The sequence below is a fragment of the Dermacentor andersoni genome, chromosome 1 (genome assembly GCF_023375885.2).
Source record: "Dermacentor andersoni chromosome 1, qqDerAnde1_hic_scaffold, whole genome shotgun sequence".
NCBI classification, from domain to species: domain Eukaryota; kingdom Metazoa; phylum Arthropoda; class Arachnida; order Ixodida; family Ixodidae; genus Dermacentor; species Dermacentor andersoni.
Genome location: NC_092814.1, coordinates 134,541,618 through 134,561,634, shown reverse-complemented (window position 1 = coordinate 134,561,634; position 20,017 = coordinate 134,541,618). Strand labels below are relative to the sequence as shown.

Below are 20,017 nucleotides of genomic sequence, written 5' to 3'. Positions count from 1 at the left end.
TGTAGTACGCTGGTGTGGCACGCCGCATGGTACAGGAGACACCTCTGATTGTTGTCTACCTTAAAGTTCAAGGCTACACATAGAATAACACGTTGCACGTATGTCACGTATCGACAATGTTATGACTTGACTAGCCTCCTATATCGATCGCAGGCAGAGCTGTGGCAGCGTCTCTAGGCCAGTCGCCGTTCGATGATGCGGCTATTTCTAAGCTAAACGCTTAGTAACGACACGCTAAGAAGTTTCCCAAACCCAGAAACTTGTTGACACCTTTCCGGAAAACGCGAAAACTTGCCACTCGTCAAAAGCACGTTCGCGGTGCACCCTCGAGCAAGATCCCAACGTGTTTCAATATACTTAAACACGTTGGCGCGATCCTCTTGCGCTCTTCCGTATGCCTAAAAAGCTCGTTTGAGCTTTTTAGGCATACGGAATTTGATTTCTGCTGCTCATGCGAAGAATTTTTGATTGCCTAGGCATGGCTGGCGTTATATACTTCTGTGCACTTTTTCCTTTCTTTTTTTTTCTCATGTTGCTTGTTCCCCTTCCACTACTTTTTATCAACCGTGATGAATGTCCTTGCGTGAATAAACTGGCTGCTCTGGTATTGTTCGTGTGCTCCTTCGGCTTAGTGCTCCTCAAGTCCTACTTGACGCATTTCTTACGATATCCCATCCAGTGACCTAGTTCCTTGCTCGGCAAATTTTAATGGAAATTGTACAATAGTCTACATACACAGCCTCTGGCGACAATCGACATTGCTAACGTCGCTAGAGGTGAGCACGGCCCCTACCATAGCCTCGTAGCTTCGATTATTCATCTGCAGAATGCTCAAAACCAATCATTCCTCATCCTAAATGGTTAAAATTCTCGCCACCTAAAAAAAAACTTTAAAAAATGATGTGGTGACACGTGGTCAGCCATTCTGTTGCTAGTTTAACGTCCTGCTCGAAGGAAGTGTCAGTAGCAGCCCAGTACTCGGTCTTGTCGTACTCAGGCATTTTAAAGCGAAAGCCTCAAGTCGCCCTACATCCTGTGGCCTTTAAAGAAGGAGTCGTCAGGTTCAGTGATACAAAAACAATCATCTGCAATGGCTCCTACCCCCTAAGCAAGCAAAAGAGATGCAACGACTCATCCCGCTCGTAATGCAGAGGCTACAAGCACTCATTTAAGTGGAGCGTACAGTGCATACATCCATTGCAACCACGCATACAACGCATAGAAACGCGGTGTCTTGTCGAATGGTACAAAAAAAATGCTGGCTCCCGCAATCGAGAGTAGATGTAAGTATGAAATCGCTACCGGCAAAGCAGATTGGTTGGAGATGATACTAGCCACAATCTTAAAATGGGTGTAGTGCATGTTCGCAACGGCACACCACACCGCACCACACCATACTGTGCACTGGTTCATATGGACGCGATAGTTTCCTGTCATAGACAGAGCCTCATTACAAGTCTCGTCTCGGTCAAACAGCCATCCGCGGTGCGCCAGACGCTACTGGCTTGGACGCTGCCGGCGCGCCGGACGCGCCGTGTACTTCACCATAGGCGTATCTACACGGGGGAGGGGGGGCAAGGTGGGCCCTTGCCCTCCCCCCGTTGCAAAAAGCGGGCGGGGGCAAAGTCCTGCAGATCGTGAGTCTTCACGAAGCGGGCCGCTCCCGCGTGGGAATCGGGAGGCCGAGCCTCTCGGCCGCATTGTGGGCCTGCTGGACAGCCCAGAGTTGGTTACCCAGAAGAGGGCTGCGGAGAACCGCCTCCCATCTGGCCGAGCTGTTATGGATGATAGAGTGTGACCGGGCACAACGCCAGAGCATGTGTTCTAACGTGGCTCTACAATGGCGGCAAGTACCATTGGTGTAAGTATCCGGATATATATTATAAACGAGCGACGGATTGGGATACGTATTCGTCTGTAGTAGACGGAGCGCTAATGTTTGAGCTCTATTGAGCCGCGGATGAGGAACGAAGTAGGTTCTACGGCTGAGATAGTAGTGTTTAGTAATCTCGTTGTAGGTGGAGCGCGTGTCCCTGTTCTCTGGAGAGTCGGCTTCCGATTGGTCGAGGGTAGCGCAGTGGGCAAGTTCACGCGCAGCCCCATGAGCCGACTCGTTAAGGTTGGGAGGAGCACCCTTTATCTGAACCTGATATGCGGGAAACCAATAAATGAAGTGGTGCGTGACTGCCTTGCCCCCAAGAAGTCTGAGGGCCTGTTTGGAAGCAGTGCCTTTTTTCAAATGATCTGACTGCAGAGCTTGAATCACTACAGATGACATCCCGTGAGCTATCCAGCAGCGCTAGTGCAATAGCCATTTGTACAGCTATTTCGGAGTCCCTCGTCCGAACCGAGGCAGCATTAGTGATTCTTTACCGACCATCGAGAGTGACGATGGTGAACGCCCGACGTCCCTTACAAGAAGCGGCATCCACAAAGCTGACCTGTCGCTGATCACTGTGTACTTGCCTAAGGACGTTGCCCGCCCTTGCCCTCCTTCTAACGCGATTATGATCGGGGTGCATGTTCCTATGTATGGGAGCGACCGTAATGTTCTCACGAATCGACGGAGAAACGTCAGAGAACTCCTCCGCTACTATATCGGGGTGATATCCGAGTTCCTGCAATATGGATCTCCCTGCCTTCGTTGTAGAGAGGCGAGTTAGCTGCGCGCGCTCCTGGGCCTCTGTGATCTCTTCCATAGTATTATGAATGCCAAGCTGCATTAAGCGCTCTGTACAAGTGTATACAGGTAACCCGAGAACCCGCTTAGTAATCTTCCTAAGCTGTGCATTCAATTTATCCCGCTCTGCTCGTTTCCATCGATGCATGGATGCCACGTATGTAAAGTGGAACAGAACGAAGGCATGCATTAGTCAGATGAAGTTATCCTTATTGAATCCATGATGCCGATTTGATACCCTCCAAACTAAACGAACGGCACTTTCAGTTTTAGCAATTACCTTGCCTATAGTCTTGCCATTTGTACCCCCTGACTCAACGATCATGCCCAAGACCTTGATTGAATGGACTCTGGGTATGCAGCAACCGTTTCTTGTATATAGGTTAATGTTTCTGTTTTCTAACGATGTCCACCCCTTGGGCCTTGGACCATGTTTCTTGGGACTATACAGTGAGAGTTCCGACTTCAAGGGGGAGCATCTGAGACCGGTGGGTTCGAGATAGGTTTCGATGGTGTCTATGGCCTCCTGTAAGGCTCCCTCAACCTGACCATCATTGCCTCCTGTGACCCATATAGTTATATCGTCAGCATACATAGTGTGTTTGATGCCTTCAATCTCGACAAGCTTTCTGCTAAGGTCGACCATGGCTATATTGAACAAAGAGGGGGAAATGACTGACCCCTGTGGGGTGCCCTTCTCGCCAAGTTCCAGCAGTTGTGATTCGAGATCGGCCACCCGGAGGGTAGCCTTCCTATCTGAGAGGAACGATCTAACATAGTTGTAAAATCTCTCACCAAGACTTAGCCGAGATATCGAGGCTAGGATATGCGAATGTAGAACATTGTCGAAGGCCTTTCCAAGATCAAGTCCAAAAACGGCCCGAGTGTCGCTAGAGTCGTTGTCTATGATTTGATGCTTAATGAGTTTCATGGTATCCTGTGTGGATAGGCCTGCTCTGAATCCTATCATACTATGTGGGTAAATGTCGTTATTCTCCAAGAACCGGGAGAGTCGATTCAGGACCGCGTGCACCGCTACCTTACCCACAGGATGTAAGCGAGATGGGCCTCAAGTTGTCAACGCTAGGTGTCTTGCCAGGTTTTGGGATGAGTACTGCGAGAGCAGTCTTCCAAGGCAATGACATTCCTCCAAATTTCATTAATTTCTTCTGTGAGATATGCGATTGATTTATCGTCCAGATTTCGCAACGTCTTGTTGGAGATGCCATCCGGCCCTCGTTCGGAGCTACCATTGAGTCCATGTAGAGCCCTACGAATCTCCTCAATGCCAAACTCCGCATCCAGGTAGGAATTGGCCTGGCCCTGGTAGTCGAGATGTACAGGAGACCGCCCTGAGCCGACTAGATATTTGTCAGCAAGCGGTCGGATTAACTCATCCTCAGAGGTCTTTCGTACGGCCTCGTGTATGATTCTACCAATGACATGCCTCTGATTAGACTTAGTATTGGTCTCGTTAAGCACAAGCTTAAGCAAGTTCCACGTTTTACCATTATGCATTTGGCCATCTATCGAATTGCAAACCTCGTCCCACTACTGTTTAGAGAGGGTTATACAATGCTCCTCAATGTGTTTGTTAATCTCAGATATCTTTTAGCGTAGCCTACGATTAAGTCGTTGACACGTCTATCTGTTGAGAATGGGCTGTTTGGCCTCTAACAGATAGGCTAATCTGCTGTCCATTTTCTCAACAGAAAGATCACGAAGATAGTGCAATACCGGGCCGACCCGCGGCGGAGGTGACGCAGGCATTAAGCACTTCCCATACGTGGGCCGATCCAGAAGATAGTGGAATGCCTGGCCGACCCACGGTGGAGGGGACGCAGGTGTTAAGTACTCCCCGTACGTGAGCCGATCCCGAAGACAGTGCAATACCTGGCCGACCCGCGGCGGAGGTGACGCAGGTGTTAAGCACTCCCCATACGTGAGCCAACCACGAAGATAGTGGAATGCTTGGCCGATTCGCGGCGGCGGTGAAGCAGGCGTTAAGCACTCCCCATACGTGAGCGGATCACGAAGATAGTGGAATGCTTGGCCGACCCGCAGCGAAGGTGACGCATGCGTTAAGTACTCCTCATACTTGGGCCGATCCCGAAGATAGTCGAATGCCTGTTCCACCCGCAGCGGAGGTGACGCAGGTGTTAAGCACTCCCCATACGTGAGCGGATCCCGAAGACAGTGTAATTGTCCGACCCGCGGCGGAGGTGACTCAGGTGTTAAGCACTCCCCATAATTGGGCCGATCCCGAAGCTAGTGCAATGCCTATCCGACTCGCGGCGCAGGTGACGCGGCCCTATACGTGGGCCGATCCTGAAGATAGTGCAATGCCTGGCTGACACGCGGCAGAGGTGACGCAGGCGTTAAGTACTCCCCATACGTGGACCGATCCTGAAGCTAGTGCAATAGCGGGCCGACCCGCGGCGGAGGTGACGCAGGCGTTAACCACTTCCCATACGTGGACCGATCCCGAAGATGGTGCAATACCGGGCCGACCCGCGGCGGAGGTACAGTTCACCATTAAGGGGGCCACATAAACAGCTTCGTTGCTCATCCTTCTTCACAGAGTGGAAGGGCACTGAATATTTTGGGACTGCTATATCCGTATTCTAAAACACAATCAACTTGTTACATTTAATCTACGGGTGAGGGAGATGTCCGGATAAAGTATTGTTCTCAGCCGCGCCCAACAACAGGTGGGCCTTGCGGTCTGATAACGTTGGATTATAGAATGCTGGAACTATCTAATCTCTGCCCGTTGCAGCATTGCAGTCTCATCACCTTATCACCTTCAGAAATATAATCAAACCTCTTACATGTATAACTGTAGAATTTCATCGTGTAATCACGACCTATCGTAGATGTGCTCGTGAAAATGACCTTGGTCGTCCTCGCAGAGCCATTTCAATACCAATAGAACACTGACTTGAATTTTTTCTAAAGACATGTGTCAGTTCTGACTGACGATTTCATTTTCAGGCTGTTTCTAAATAAGAGCTAAACTATTACTTGCTTCCCGGCAGGAGCAAACACAGCAGATATATTTTGAAAAAGAAATTAGGGCCACTTTTTGGATATATGTATCGAAAGTTTGCGCTGTGTAGGTTGCTTATGTAGTCTTAAAACAGTAACTGACTGGTTGCTTTATCCCAATTTTTATTCATTATACACGTCATTTGGTTGCTTTCCCCCGGTATCCTCGCTAAAATATGCGGAGCATGGTGTTTATAATTATTCGACGTACGAAACAATATTGTTCTGAATGGCGAGCGATGTATTCTTATTCTGTACAAATTCAATGCAGCCTTTGTAGAAAGGTGCTCATTGAAGCGTTCCAGGATATACTTCCACTAATCGAAATGTTTCCCACACTCCGAAAACAGCGGCACGAAATACGGACTTGACATTCCGTGAATTTAGGAAATTTTAAAGCGTCATGCGTTGGCGAAACTTTCACTTTCCTGCTTTAAATGCAACTGTCGCAGATAATTACTAAACCCTCGTTTTTTCGTGTATATTCGAGAAATAACTTCAGTCACCAATTACGATTGACTGTGTATAAATGCGTGAAATTTGCATGATTTTATCCCAAGGTGCTGGAGACTCCATATAGAAAACAAGTCGAGGTGGGAGAATGAGTCTGAGCATTTTATAGTGACCCATCGTAATTGCGTAGTAATTAAATGTTCATTTATTGTACAGTCGGTCATGCTACGTTTCTTCGTTAAATATATTGAATCATCCGCTCTAACTACATGAACAGGTTACTTACTGGGCACGAGTATTACAACAAGAGAAGAAATAATCTTTCACGATTACTACCGAAACGCCGCACTTCAAACGTCCCACTAAAGACGGCAGTGCCCTCATGAAAACGGTCGTCTGAAGCGATACATTTTACTCGGGACAGAAATGAGTGTGCTTTAAAAAAGCCGAATGTCCAATTTACTCAAAGCTTATTGTTCGTTGTGTATTCCTTGCAACCATTGCACACTAATGGCGAAAATAAGTCTCGTTCAAAAAAGTGTACACTTACACTGAAGGGGCTATTATGATATTCGTACACTCTAAAAACTAGGAAGGGTATCGCAGGAGTGAAGCTGCCGGTTCACTCTTCAAAGCGTCGTTTTACTCTCGCAAAATGTCGAGGAGAGTGAAATGCATTGTTCACTCTGTCACCAAGGAGAGAGTGAAATGTGCTTTTCACTCTCCCCTTCAGAGAGAGAGAGTGAAAAGACTCTTGCGACAATAGAAAAGAGAGACTCTTGCGGCAATAGAAAACAAAACGTAGCGTAATCTTCTGCTTCAACTGTAGGTGGCTGGCCCCTAACATGGCAATGTATCATTCATGCACGCTGAGCAAAGAACACATCGTTTTGCTTCTAAGAGAACAGGCCGCCGCAGTTCAAAGGAACGCGTAGCGAGCGCTCTACTTTTTCACTCGGAGTTGCTCCACCGCGCGCGCGCGCGCTCAAGATCGCGGAACAACACAGCACCGAAAGGTGATCCCTCCGCCGAGCAGCACAGCAGCAGCAAAGGCCAGCCAAGGGAGATCGTATGTCAGCCATCTCGCGTCGCCACGAAAACACGACAGTCGTTCGTCATGCCTTGGATATAACAGCAAATCCTCCACGGTAAGTGAATTCTAACTTAGGTGCACATTGTCCGTATATGTCATGCTATCGCCAGGAAGTCGTCGCTGCGCTTAGCCGACGCGATTGACAAAGGCCTAGGCATACGCGCTGTGTCTCTCGATGTCAATCGAAAAAGCCAGTCGTCGCGATAACTGCATGTGATTTTATCACTTTGCCGTTGTCCGTAAGAGCTTTAAAGATCGCAAACGCTGCCTGAACTATGGTATGTTCAATAAGACGCCAGGCGAGAGGACGCTTAAAATGGTTCGCTCACCAGCCTGTGATTCCGAGCCTATGCGGAGCGTGATTAGCGTGCGTTTTGTGTGTTTGAATTTATTCAGTTTGGCAGTATACTGTGTACGGAACGCTGTTGAACTAAGGAATCACATAACAGAAGGCGTCATTTTGCTGGCAGCATGCTTTTTTTTATAAATAAACCGCGCGCTTGACGGTGTCTCGCGCAGGGGGAATCTGCGACCACTGAAGTTACGTGCAGCACCAGTGCTAGTTAGAAACTTTGCCGCAGGCATTCAGCTGCATGCTGCAAGAGGTCAGTTGGGCGCGTTATCTTGAACTTACTGAAAACGCATGAGGAATCCATGTTTTATGCTGAAAAAAGTATAAACCCCATATAAGCGATCTTGCGCGCGGCAGCTACAAGCGACGCGACGGAGATGGCTGTCGCGTTCGCTCGTCGCCTACAAGTCGTACTCCGTGCGAGCGACGATTTTGAGCGACGCCTCCCCGGTGTTGCCGGCATGAGGGCTGCAGTCACGCGTGACGCGTGCTTTAGTAATTTACGTTGATGTATTTTACTATAAAAAGTAGCATAAAATATTTCCGGAGGTCTTGCAGTACGTTCTTATCCTTGCACGTATAAAAATTGAATCATTTGCTCGTTCCGCGCGACAATCGGTAGTATTTGAGCGATGTATGTACATCCAGTTCCGGCTTCGCGCTATTGGCTAGTCGTTCATAGCACTTCTGGGCGACGAGCGACGATTTCTAGATTTCCAGAACCGAGCCATCTGTTCAAGCGACGGCCCGTTTTGTCGCTCGAAGCCGTCGCTCGTCGCCGTCGCGCACTAAATCGCTCTCACAGTGTTTATCCCTAAGACTGAACTGTTTTTGCTCATGTTGAAATGGTGTGATTATAGGTCTGGTTTTGTCTCCTGTTGCGGTTTTCGTGCACGGTGCCAAACTGAAAGGATGCTTATGTCTACGAACTCGGTGAATTGTCGAGCAGCTAGTTACGCATCGGCATCGAATATAACGGCTGCTGTGTGGAATTACAATTGCAGGGGCGCTTTGCATGCGCTTATTGTTTTGGACATGCCTGTGCATTTGCTAATATGAGTTGGCGTGTCAGAGTTATGTCATATGAACAGCTAAATCAGCCTTCCTCTGGGGGTTACAAGCGTAATGTGTGCATTTTGCTATAGCATGGCAGATCAAGATGTGTTTATCGCTTGAATATTTTTAGTAGAGAAATAAAATATCAAAATAAAATGTTGCTTTAATTCCGTGTTACCACTCTGTCGTACGCAGAACAATAGGTTGGTGTAATAAACTAATAACTGCGGTTTAACTGCAACTTTTACATGCCTACAAGAATCTAAAATGCTAGATTTCAAACTGCAGCAGTAGTCGGGTCTGTGAAAAATGAACTCCACTGCGCACCTCATGCATGAAAATAAGTTCATGCCTTTTAGTAAGCTTAGATGCAGGCCGCAGTGAACTTGTTAGTATTGAAATGTGGGTAAGCTTGCCATAACAAGCCTTGTTGCCCTTTTTTATAGGCACATCCATATATCCATTGAGCTGAAGGACAATATTTTCATCCCTACTGAGCATCATGTTTGCAGCTATAATCCTCAAATTATGGCTTCAGCAGTGGCACAACCAGGGATGGTGCGGGGGGGGGGGAGGGGGGCACACTGTGCACGTGCTTAGGATGTGTCACAAGTGGTGTTTGCGATACACCAGACTCATGACAGAACTATGACGTCTGAAAATGACCAATATTCTATTCATTAGCAGGAGTATTCTAACATTCATGAAAAACAAGGATGAACTGTGGTTTATTTGTTTTTTTGCTTAAATCTAAAAATTGAAGTTAGTTTAGCAGTTGACTGTTGCAGTCATTTGGATGTTTTGCATGCATTTCACTAGGAAGACTAAGAGCTAAGACTTTTTTATTGCCATGGCCTTGACTGTCTTGATGTTGTTTTGCACCATGCCCTTGTGTTGACTTTTGCATACGATATTTTTCAGGCACCCGCTTTATATAACGCAAGAAGGCAGCTGCAAGGACACGAGGATGTGAAAGAGCCAGTGCAGCGCGACCTCACGTAGTGCAGAGGAGCCAATGCCAAAAAATCAAAATACATTGGCATGTTATTTGGACAAGAAAACTAGTATGTGGGTATATTGGGTGTACCATTTGACCAAATGTCAACAAAATCAAGATACAGTATGTTACACGAAGATGAAAATTCTCACGTGCTCCAGGCAGTCATCTTAACATGGTATATTTATGTAATGTCTCTGATTGGAAAGTCAAATCAAGTATGCTCTCTGGAGACAAACACATAGCAGCAAGTGTCATTGAAAAGTTAAAAATGTGTTTTAAGAAAGCTGATTAGTTCTGAGAAGTGAATGCTTTTTGTCTTGCCTCTCAACAGATATATCCATGTGATAAAAAAATAGTGGTACAATGAAATTGCATATTTGCTTAGCGACATGATACATACTTGCAATGAGCACGGTGCCTGTGTTTACTATAAAAAGCAACAGCCCATGCTTGGTTAGGTTAGGCCCACTACAACATGCAGGCATGGGTGATTGGCGCTTTTTTTTTTCTGTGTCGTGAGGTTTATTGACGTGCGTATAGGTGCAGTGGCACGCAGTATGGCTAGTACAAAAAAGGGGGGGGGGGGCGGGGCAGATATATGTAGCTCACTGTACACGACACAGGGCAAAGGAAATCCGTGTTCAGCAACTATGTTAAATGCCATGTACGTAAATTTTACAACGCTACTCGTTCGAAGCGCGCACAGGTGCATATTGAAGAAAAGTTTCCAGGGTAGATAATTTAGTTCGTAATTTACACTAATTTTGCTTAACCACGAGACATAATAATTTGAATATACTGCACGGAAACACCTAGAGCGAATTAAATTGTGTGTCAGCTTCGTATGTATACATATAGTCTTTCCTATGCATTAGATTTTTTGCGTAATGCATTAACAGTTGACAGCCTATCTTATGATGTGTACTCTGTTTACATTACAGTTGTTTATTAGTTTACTCGTTTGTTTTGCGACTGATGAAATGCCGGCATATATATATTTTCAACATTTGACATAACCCTGTATGTTTTGCAGGGACAACCCAGGACGTGCATTTCTCAGCACCCAGTCAACTGCTAAAAGTGACTCAAACACAGGCCACCAGTAAGTGGACATCAGTTGCAATTTCACATTATGCAGTTGGTGGCTGCCTTGTACGGAGGCTTTTTTTTTTAATGAGATGGTGATGTCGTTCTAACGTACACTTTGACCACAAAGGTGCGATCATGTCTCACAGAGGCATATATGGTTGCTATTCTCTGCCAGGGACGTGTTCTCGTGTTCGTGAAGCATTTGTGTTTGGCAGTATTGTCGCCCAATGAGTCGGATATAAACACTAACTCGCCACTGCCGGCAAGTAGTTGCGAGAAACGCATTATGACGCTGTGAAGTTATTTCATTAATTCGAAGGAAAGTTTTGCAGCAGGAAAAAAGGTTGCTATTCCAGGTAAACATGTCTTTTTCTCACAGGTTATTTAGCCAAACTGTGGGTGCATGAAATTCGTGACTTATGAATAGATTTTAATTTATTCTTTAGTGATGCTTCTAAAAGAAACTAGAAATAGTATGTGACTACCTCTGCAATCAGCAGACCATACATTTACAGTCATAAGTGGCAGTTCCATGCAGTCTCGCACTTTATATAACCTTTCCTTTCAGCAACATTGGAACTGGTGGCTGCGTTTTCAGAAGGAGAAGTGCACTTGGCACTGTATATGTATGTGTGAATTCGGTTTTCTTTGTATGTGTCGGCTCACTGACAAACAGTGCAAAAATCTGTTGTACCATGAGCCTGATGACGCCTTCTGCTGCTAGAAATGCGGCACTTCGTATCTTATAGTACTGCATGACATTTAAATCAAAGCTACCACATAAAATGATCAAGAAAACTAACCGCTGTTATAGCTGTTTTCCTCAAAGAACGCTTGTCCTTTATGGGCTGTGTTAATCTGAGCTCTCCACCGATGTTTCAGTAGTATTATCCCTTAGTGAGTGAGAGATTGGGGGCAAATAATCGTGTTAGTGTTTAAGTGGTGTCCTAATTATGTGCATTTGTTCCAACAAAGTTGTCTAGATTACTTTATTGTGTAGTGTAAAGCTTATGAAACCATCAGCAACTAGTGAGTTGCTAACACGCATATGGATTTGTCACTATACAGGTGGAACTCGGCTGTACCACTGCAGTGCTGCGGAAATTGCCTTCACCAGCGGCTTTGCAACAGCTGTTTCGCAGCATGTCGGTATGTGTTAATTTATAATTATGTTGGGATGGGCTAGTATTATGGACCACTGCTACTCTGTATTGTGACAGATCCATATGATAAGGGATGTTATGGGCACAGCGAAAACCTTTGAATTTTTTACTATGGTACATAAACAGGCTCTCCTTTTCGTCACTGGAGCAGGAGAGAAGGGCATGCAGGCACTCCTGAATGTACATATATTTCAAAACATGAGAGAGACATATACACACACACACACACACACAATTAAACTAAAGGCAGGGACGTTCCATCTTTCATCTTGAATTGAATTGTGCAGCGCAAAAATACAACACAGACCACAGAGAAGCACACATGTTAACAGGTTTGATACACACGTTAGTTCAACAGATTTGATACTTCAAGTGTGCTATTTTACACAAGGGGGAAGGGAAAGGGGAGAAAATCTGAAAAAAAAAGTGGAGTGGAAAAAAAGGAATCGTGCCAAAAAGCATGAGAAGCATCGCGCAGCCAGGATCACCAGCAGGACATCTAAAAAGCACTCTGATAAAATTACATACAGGACAACCTTACGTATAGTTTGTTTCAATCAACTCAGATCACATGCAGCCATTACTGCAATCAAGTTGTTTCCTTATGTCATATGAGGGAATGATGTGGGCCCAAAAAACTGTTTAGAGCTGAAGGATTATGTTCCATTCTAGCCTCATTGCCTGCTTTTTTATCATATTGTTATCAGCTGCTTATGTTAAGGACAAAAAGTAAGAGTACGAACTGTTTCCCGATTTGCCATTCCACACAACATGTCTTTGTGACTATATGTACATGCAGATGATCCATAGTTGAAAAATATTCAGTACAGCAGAATCTCATTACAAGATGCACTTGGTTGTAAGAGACATCTGAAAATGGTTTGGTTGGTTTTCCGATGTTTGCCACGTTAACAATACTGTATACAAGAGACACCTTTGTTACTAAGGATGACTTTTTTAAGTATTCACTACTTCGAAGGGACACAACCCAGACACATTCACTTTGTGCACCTTGTGTGCTCCGAAGGGCGTAAAGATCACGCAATCCTTACACAAGTGAATCGCGCATGTCTCTTTTAGCATGAACCAGAAAAGGAGGGAAACGAGGACAGTGCAGGGCAGAAAGTGTCGGCAGTTGAAGCTGACGAGCGTCTAAGAGCACCTCAAAGGTACTGCGAGCAACAAGGCTTGCAAAGTGAAGTGTTTAAATTCCAGAAGTTGGGAAGGAAGCTAACACAATCTACAGTCACTAAAAAGTTGTGAATGTCTTCTTTAAAGGGCCCCTAAACCACCGAGGTTGAAATTTAGTTGCGGTGTTGCAGTTCTACACAATAAGGCAATGAACAGGTAGCCACGAGAATTTTTCGAAACGGTGCAGTAATAGTGGAGCTACGTGTGTTTGATTATCGAAAAGTAGTCCCCACTCATTTTACTCTTTCATCTGGTACACGCCATATGCACAGTATCGTCTTTTCCTTGCCTAGTACACCTCCAAATGTTACGGGACAGGCCAACACCAACGAGCTCTGTTGCTGTTGCGCTGGCCCGTCGTCCTGCGAGGGGTGGCGCTAATACAACGGAACTGTATGGTGACTCGTGTTGAAGAGCCTCATAGGGAGAACCTTCTGTTGGCGTTTCTGTTCTTTGCCCCCATTGGCTGCCCACAATGGCATCGCGCGCAACACGACGAGGAAGAAGGAGTGTGTGTATTTGCTTGCAGGCCTTGCCGGCAGTCGTACACTTTCGTTCGACCAATCGACAGCACCGGAAACTGGTGACATCATCAGAGACAGCCTGGTGACGTCAGGACAAACTGGGGGGTGCAGGATAGGTCCAGAGAGGCGCACGGGGTCATTTTCTTCATATTGTGGTGCTCCGGCAGTGCTACGCACTCTGGCATTTGGCTTCGTCGATCGTGACGGCATTCTGATTTCGATACGCGTGTTTACTTGAAATGTTCAAAAAATGTTGAGAAGTGGTTTAGGGGCCCTTTAAGCCACCCTGAGCATTTATTCCTTCAGATATATCAAAACATACTTTAGTGATGATGCATAAAAAAGTGATCTAGTCTGGCTCCTCAGTGTCTCAAAATTTTTGGTTTCGAGAGACATGTTTCCCGTGCTTCTTGAATATCTTCTGATGAGGCTTTACTGTAATATACACAAACAATTGTGTAACTCCTCCTGCAAGTATTATTCATTAAGCCCGGTCACTTATGTGCAAAGCTTGTGATTAAGTCTTGATGTCCGTACTTTTTAGAGCTATGTTTATTAATTCATGCTGTTCTTATTGGTTCTTTGATGCAGGAGACAATGCCTACGAAATTATTGGCCCTGATCATGAGAGCCCTCAAGGGGCAAACAACTCTGTTGCAGAAGTGAGCCCGATACCACTTGGAAGTTACCATGACAGATGACACGGCAGCAATAGATACAGAGACTGCCATGTCTACTGCAGCTGCAACAGTGTACGAGGCAAGCAGCAGTGCGTCAGCATCAGCAGCAGTGTCAGAAGGAACCACACCAGGCCTGGTAGAGCAACATGTGTGCTATCACTGACTTTTTTTGTAGTGGATACAACTCATTTGCTCAACATACAAAAGCTTTTCACCACGACTGTGAGCCAGTGTTATTGTGCAGCAAGTGCAAGACTAAGTTAGGTGTTATAACACAGTACAAGCATCACTTTAATATATGCAAATGCAAACATATTACATTTGTTGCCTCCCCAGCCAGCCCACATAGTGACAACAATGTGGAACACATGGTGGGACACACCTCTCCCCCATTACAAGATAGTAGAGACTGTCAGTGTTGTTGCTAGATTGACCGGTCGTTGTAGGCAACTAGAAGGACAACACAGGTGTCATAAGATTGTTGTTGATGTTGTTGAAGAGGTAAAAAAGAAGTTTGATGCAGCTGAAGTGCCAACTGATATTGAGCAAATCAAAAGCAACCACCTGAGAAAGCAACACTATCGAAATTTGGGTATCTATGTGCCGCCAGCTCTGGTAAGAATGGCATAGGACAGAAGTGTGATGAAAATCACACAGACACTGCTGTTGCATCACTGGCCACAGTGAGCAGCGACTTGTAGGGCAAGAGAGTCAACTGAAACTAACATTATGATATCATGCTCCCATGTGACCACTTTTCAAGTTATTTTGCAAGATACAGCTCAACCTCCAGAAACGAGACTGCAACTTGTCTGTAAAAAAGCTTTCACAAAAAATTATTCATAACACTATTAACATAGCAGTATCTTTTTTTTTGTGTGTCGGTTCGAGGTTCCCGGCTGTCCATTAATGCAAAAATTGAGGAAAAAAAGAACATGTGTCGTACTTACACCTTTTTAACAAGTACGAGGGGGACAGAACTTTTCTAGTCATGCATCTTCATCATACTATCAAGTTTTTAAATGCCTTTTATAATTATTATTACCAGTTATATCTGAGGGCATTGTATGCATGTAGCAGGTGTAAAATCGGGTCAGTTGGATCAGATGCCTTATCTGCAAGCGAGCCCTATATTCAGGAAATTTGAATTAAAATAGTTACGTTAGAGACGCAGTCTTTCAGCACTTTATTGCCTGTGGTTTAAGCATTGCTCAATACTTTTGTGGGTGGCAATTTCAACCGGCACAGCACTGCGCTTTGCCACAGTCACATTTGTCTTCCAAGCGGTGTTTACCATTTGTGTTGATGTGTTTGTGTATGCATAGAGCAAGTTTTAAATTTATATTTTTCTGCATTCTTGTGCTTGCACTAAGCTTGTATAAGGCAGTTACAAAATGTGTGTCACTATAACAAACTGTTCTGTTGAGCTTACACTTGCAAATAATCGTGTTCAGATGGCCGCACTTCTATGCAGGTGCACCGCTAGCTTTGTGTATGTTCTCATGTTTGTATAAAGCTTATATAAGCTAGTTAGAAAATGTATGTCACTAAGCATTGTGATATTCTTTAAAGAACTGCTTGGTTGGTTTTACACTTGTGAATTAGTATTGAGGCGGTGGTATTCCCATGTATGCCCACTGCTAGCTTTCTGTGTCCTCACGTGTTTGTATTAAGTTTCTACAAGGGAGTTACAGCATGTACGTCACTAAGCGCTGTGATATTTTTTAAAGAACTGCTTTGTTGGTTTTACACCTGTGAGTAATAGTACTCGGGTGGCACTAGTCATGTGTAGGTACACAGGGACCATTTGTATACATTATGCTCATGTAAAGCAGTTACAAAGTGTATGTCACTAATTACTGTGATATTTGTTGAATTGCTGTGATGGTTTTACACATGTGAATAATAGTGGTCAGGACACAGTACTTGCGGTGTATAGTTGAATTTATACACTGCCAAGACATGGGCTGTATACGTACCAAAAGAAATGTATGTCATTATATTGTTGTGATTATTACTGTTTGGATTTTATTAAACTGTAATAAAATTGTTTCTTGTATCTATTGAGGTATGGCAATTTGTCATGCAACCAAACTGAGGACCTGAACTTGTGCATACAAATAAACAGCTAATTAAAGAGTATACTGCTCATATTCTGCTAAACCAGTTTAACAAATCTTGTACTACAATGCTGGAAAAATGACAGAGCTGACTCGGATGTACAGAAAAAGTTCTGCACTGGCTGAAGGACTGCCCCACAATGGAGTTCGTAATGTTGCGTTTATTGGAGTAGAACAGAAAGTGCACTTCTATTAAAAATGCGACAGTCGGTGCAGAAACATAAGGCAGACGAGCGGATGTGGCACATTTTTTTCAGGGCCCTCCATGCCTACTACTGCATTTCTAGTCTTCCTGTGCTCTGCGTATAAGCCCCTGTTCAGCCAAGGTTTTTACTCCATGACAGTTGTTCTACTGGGTTTGTAGCAATATTGAAGAAAAAAATTCAATGGTTTTCAAGGACTTTCGAGGCCCCGACACAGTAACTTCAAGGACCTCGTGCAATGTGTGTAGTAGTTTGGACAGGCAATAACTTGTTCAAGAACACGGTTAACTTTAATGCAAACAAAAGAAAACAAAACAAATTGCATTTCAGTGATTTCAAACATTTGAAAGACTGCTAATTTGCCTTTCACCGCCCACCACTAAACGCACACAAGGAAGCATTTCAAGAAAGCGCTCAAATTTTTTCTGCAATAGCACAATTAACTACTTGGACCTGCAACATTTGCAGTTTTTGAATACTGTTTGGTTTGGTTTGACAGTATACGTGATGTCATCTGTTGCCTCAGCTTTTTTCACCATCAAATAAGCAATAGTCATTTCTAATTTCTTTTTATTGTGTCTGTTGCTCTCAATTTACTCTTCACGGCTTCTCTTCGAATGCCTCAACTGTTGAGCTTCCTGCTTCTGCTCCTCCAAGCACATTTGTCGCCGGTTCCATGTGCATAAAACTGGTATCTGCAGCTCCTTTGTAATTTCAACTTTAAGGATGTCGCTTTCCTTCTATTACCTCCAGAGACAATTTTCTGTGACATGCGAAAGAGTGTCACAGAAGGGAAAAAAAGCGCTTGGCAATGTCTGCTAAGTCTAGCCAAGTGTACAAGTTTAAGGACTTTCCAGTACTTCTAAAAATTCAAGGGTTTTCAATGCCTTGAAAATGGCATTTTAGAAATAAAGGATTTTCAAGGATCGCTACAAACCCTGGATTCTAGCACCTAAATTTTACAAGCTTATTTTGGCATGGAGTTAGGAAATTCATGCTTTCTAGCTAACGCTGCACTATCTCTGTACAGTGAAGTCACGAGAGCGCAACTATTTTGGAGTAAAGAAAAATACTGAAAGCTTTTAATACCACTCTTCTTTTTTTCTATGGAGCTTCGTATTGCCTAGTTAAGTTTACGAATGTGCCTGGTTTTGGCGGGCGTTTCTTCGACATGTTCTGGAAGAAGCAGATGTCTAGCCCCCGTATTCAGAAATGTATCTTAATACAAAGCTCATGCTTGACTTGATATAAACGACGCCTGGTGCGAACGTCGCCCAAGACGCTCACTGCCTTTCTTTTGGTGCGTTCACGACTTGCGTCGTTTAGATCAAGTCAAGCATGGGCTTCAATTTATGATGCATTTCTGCATATGGGGGTAAGCGTGCACAATTCCGGGCAACGCACTGTGCCATTGACACTGAGAGAAAACGGGGAAAACAGAGTTAACCACTTATGCTCCTAAACTTTCGCGTACCTGTGGTGTGCGTGAATCGTGGAAGAAGAAACAGCGCAAACACAAGGACGAAAAAAAGCATCAACCACACCAGCGCTTCGTGGTGTGGCATGTTTTTGCGTCGTCCTTGTGTTGCGCTGTTTCTTCTAAAATGCTCAACCAACTAGCCGGCAAGTCCATCCTGTGCATATATAAATTGAACACACGCATGAGTGTAGATGGTCTTCGAAGCTTTTAGAACGAGCACTGCCACAGGATACGAGCAGTGCACGCGTAACAAGTGGACACATTAGTCATTTAAACATGCGTGCCAATGCATTTGACGCGGCTATCGGCATAAGCAGTCTCCAAATGCTGGAATGCATGCGCTTCAAAACGCTAACGATCCGCTGCTAATGCAGGACAACAGCTCACAGCGGACTGAACCAAACTCTAAACTAATGCACTTGGCAGCGTGAGGCACGTCGAAATGCCTGGTACTGGCGTCGCAGTTGCTCACCAGTATACGCGTGAATTAAATTCACATACGTGGATGGTTGGCGCAATACTTTGTATCCGCGTATTTTGGAGAACATGGACTGGAGAAGCACTCGATCATGAGCTGAACGGCACATTTGTTATTTTCCTGCGGTGACGACAAGCCGTGAATAGTTCTCACGTTGTCGTCTACGTTGTCTTCCTTCGTTAGTCGTAGCAAGGAATGGAAATGATGCAAACGCACACGTATTCCAGTACACAACAGCACAGCACACTGCAGAGAAACCCCACCCACCACAGCCGATTCATCAAATACGTTTGGTATATATATAAGCTCTAAAAGAACAGTACTGGGTGTGGCGGCGCTGTGGTGTAATGGTTATGATGTTTGTTTTGAGTTGTTCAAATGTGAGTGTACGCGGGTTCGAATCCACATGATGTATAGAGCATTGTGATTCTTGATAAGTATGTGATTCCCTTGGCAACTGTATTCTAATTAGATTGTGTGACTCCTGATTGTGAAATTTGCCGAGATATTTGCAGATTAAGTGTTAAATCGCTTTTTTTTTTCTCCTTAGTGGCGTTCGTGACGCATACGCATCGGCCGCTTCAGAGCAGTCACGCCTCACGGTAGGCAGCAAATAGCCAGGAAAAAATGACTTTAAAATCCTGCATAACTTTGCTCACGCCTATTCTGAAGGCCGCTTGGAATCGGGCCAGTGTCTCTGAGGAGCCGCCTAGGGAACAGTATATCAGCGGCCCTAATTTGATCTGATTTCCTGCCTGCATGCGTGACCAGGACTTGGCTAAGAGGGTATTGGGAAGAGTACTAGCACTCTGTTCTGAAGGAGTACAAGCACTCTGTTTGGGGGAGTAGAAGTACTCGGTCTGGCGGTGTACTATTAACCCTGTGGGGAGAGTATTAGCACTCTGCGGAAGAGTACTAGCACTCCCTGTGGGAAGAGTATTATCACTCTGCGGAAGAGTACTAGCAATCCCTTGCGGTGGAGTAACAAAACTCTGTCAGGAGGAGTTGACCTACTCTCTCTCAAAGAGGGTCGATCTACTCTCGAAAAGAGAGTGAAATATGGGACAAGCAGCTACTCCCTCAAAGAGAGTGCCCGGCACTCCCTTAGTTTTTAGAGTGTAGTTTGTTTCCCGTGTGTCCTCGGTGAGCTAAACAAGGCATCTTGTTTATATCTAGGGAAAATTCGGGCGTGGTATGGGTAACGTATAGGAAATGTTCCAAATGGTGGGTTAAATGCTAATTTTCCAGTAGAATACATATGCAAGCGGTCCTTAACGTTATTAGTCTGTTTTACGAGCGGTGTAAGACTTAGATGGCTGCGCTGGCATAATTACAACTAAAACTGAGCTGAAATTTTGCGAACATAAGGGGAACAATACGCCAAGCTTATGTACGATGGTAAATACG

General features: G+C 44.8%; 1 long non-coding RNA gene across 2 annotated transcripts; it reads left to right on the top strand.

The window, feature by feature from the left end:
• The first annotated feature begins 6,761 nt into the window (after positions 1-6,761).
• On the top strand, positions 6,762-16,471 carry LOC129380594 (uncharacterized). 2 transcript variants are annotated; one of them, XR_008608761.2, is made up of 5 exons: positions 6,762-7,329; positions 9,604-9,746; positions 10,716-10,784; positions 11,840-11,920; positions 14,241-16,471. It is a non-coding gene; the product is annotated as an uncharacterized lncRNA (long non-coding RNA). The 2 variants fall into 2 exon arrangements; XR_008608760.1 differs by lacking the exons at positions 6,762-7,329; positions 9,604-9,746 and having other exon boundaries at positions 10,277-10,784.
• The last annotated feature ends 3,546 nt before the right edge of the window (positions 16,472-20,017 follow it).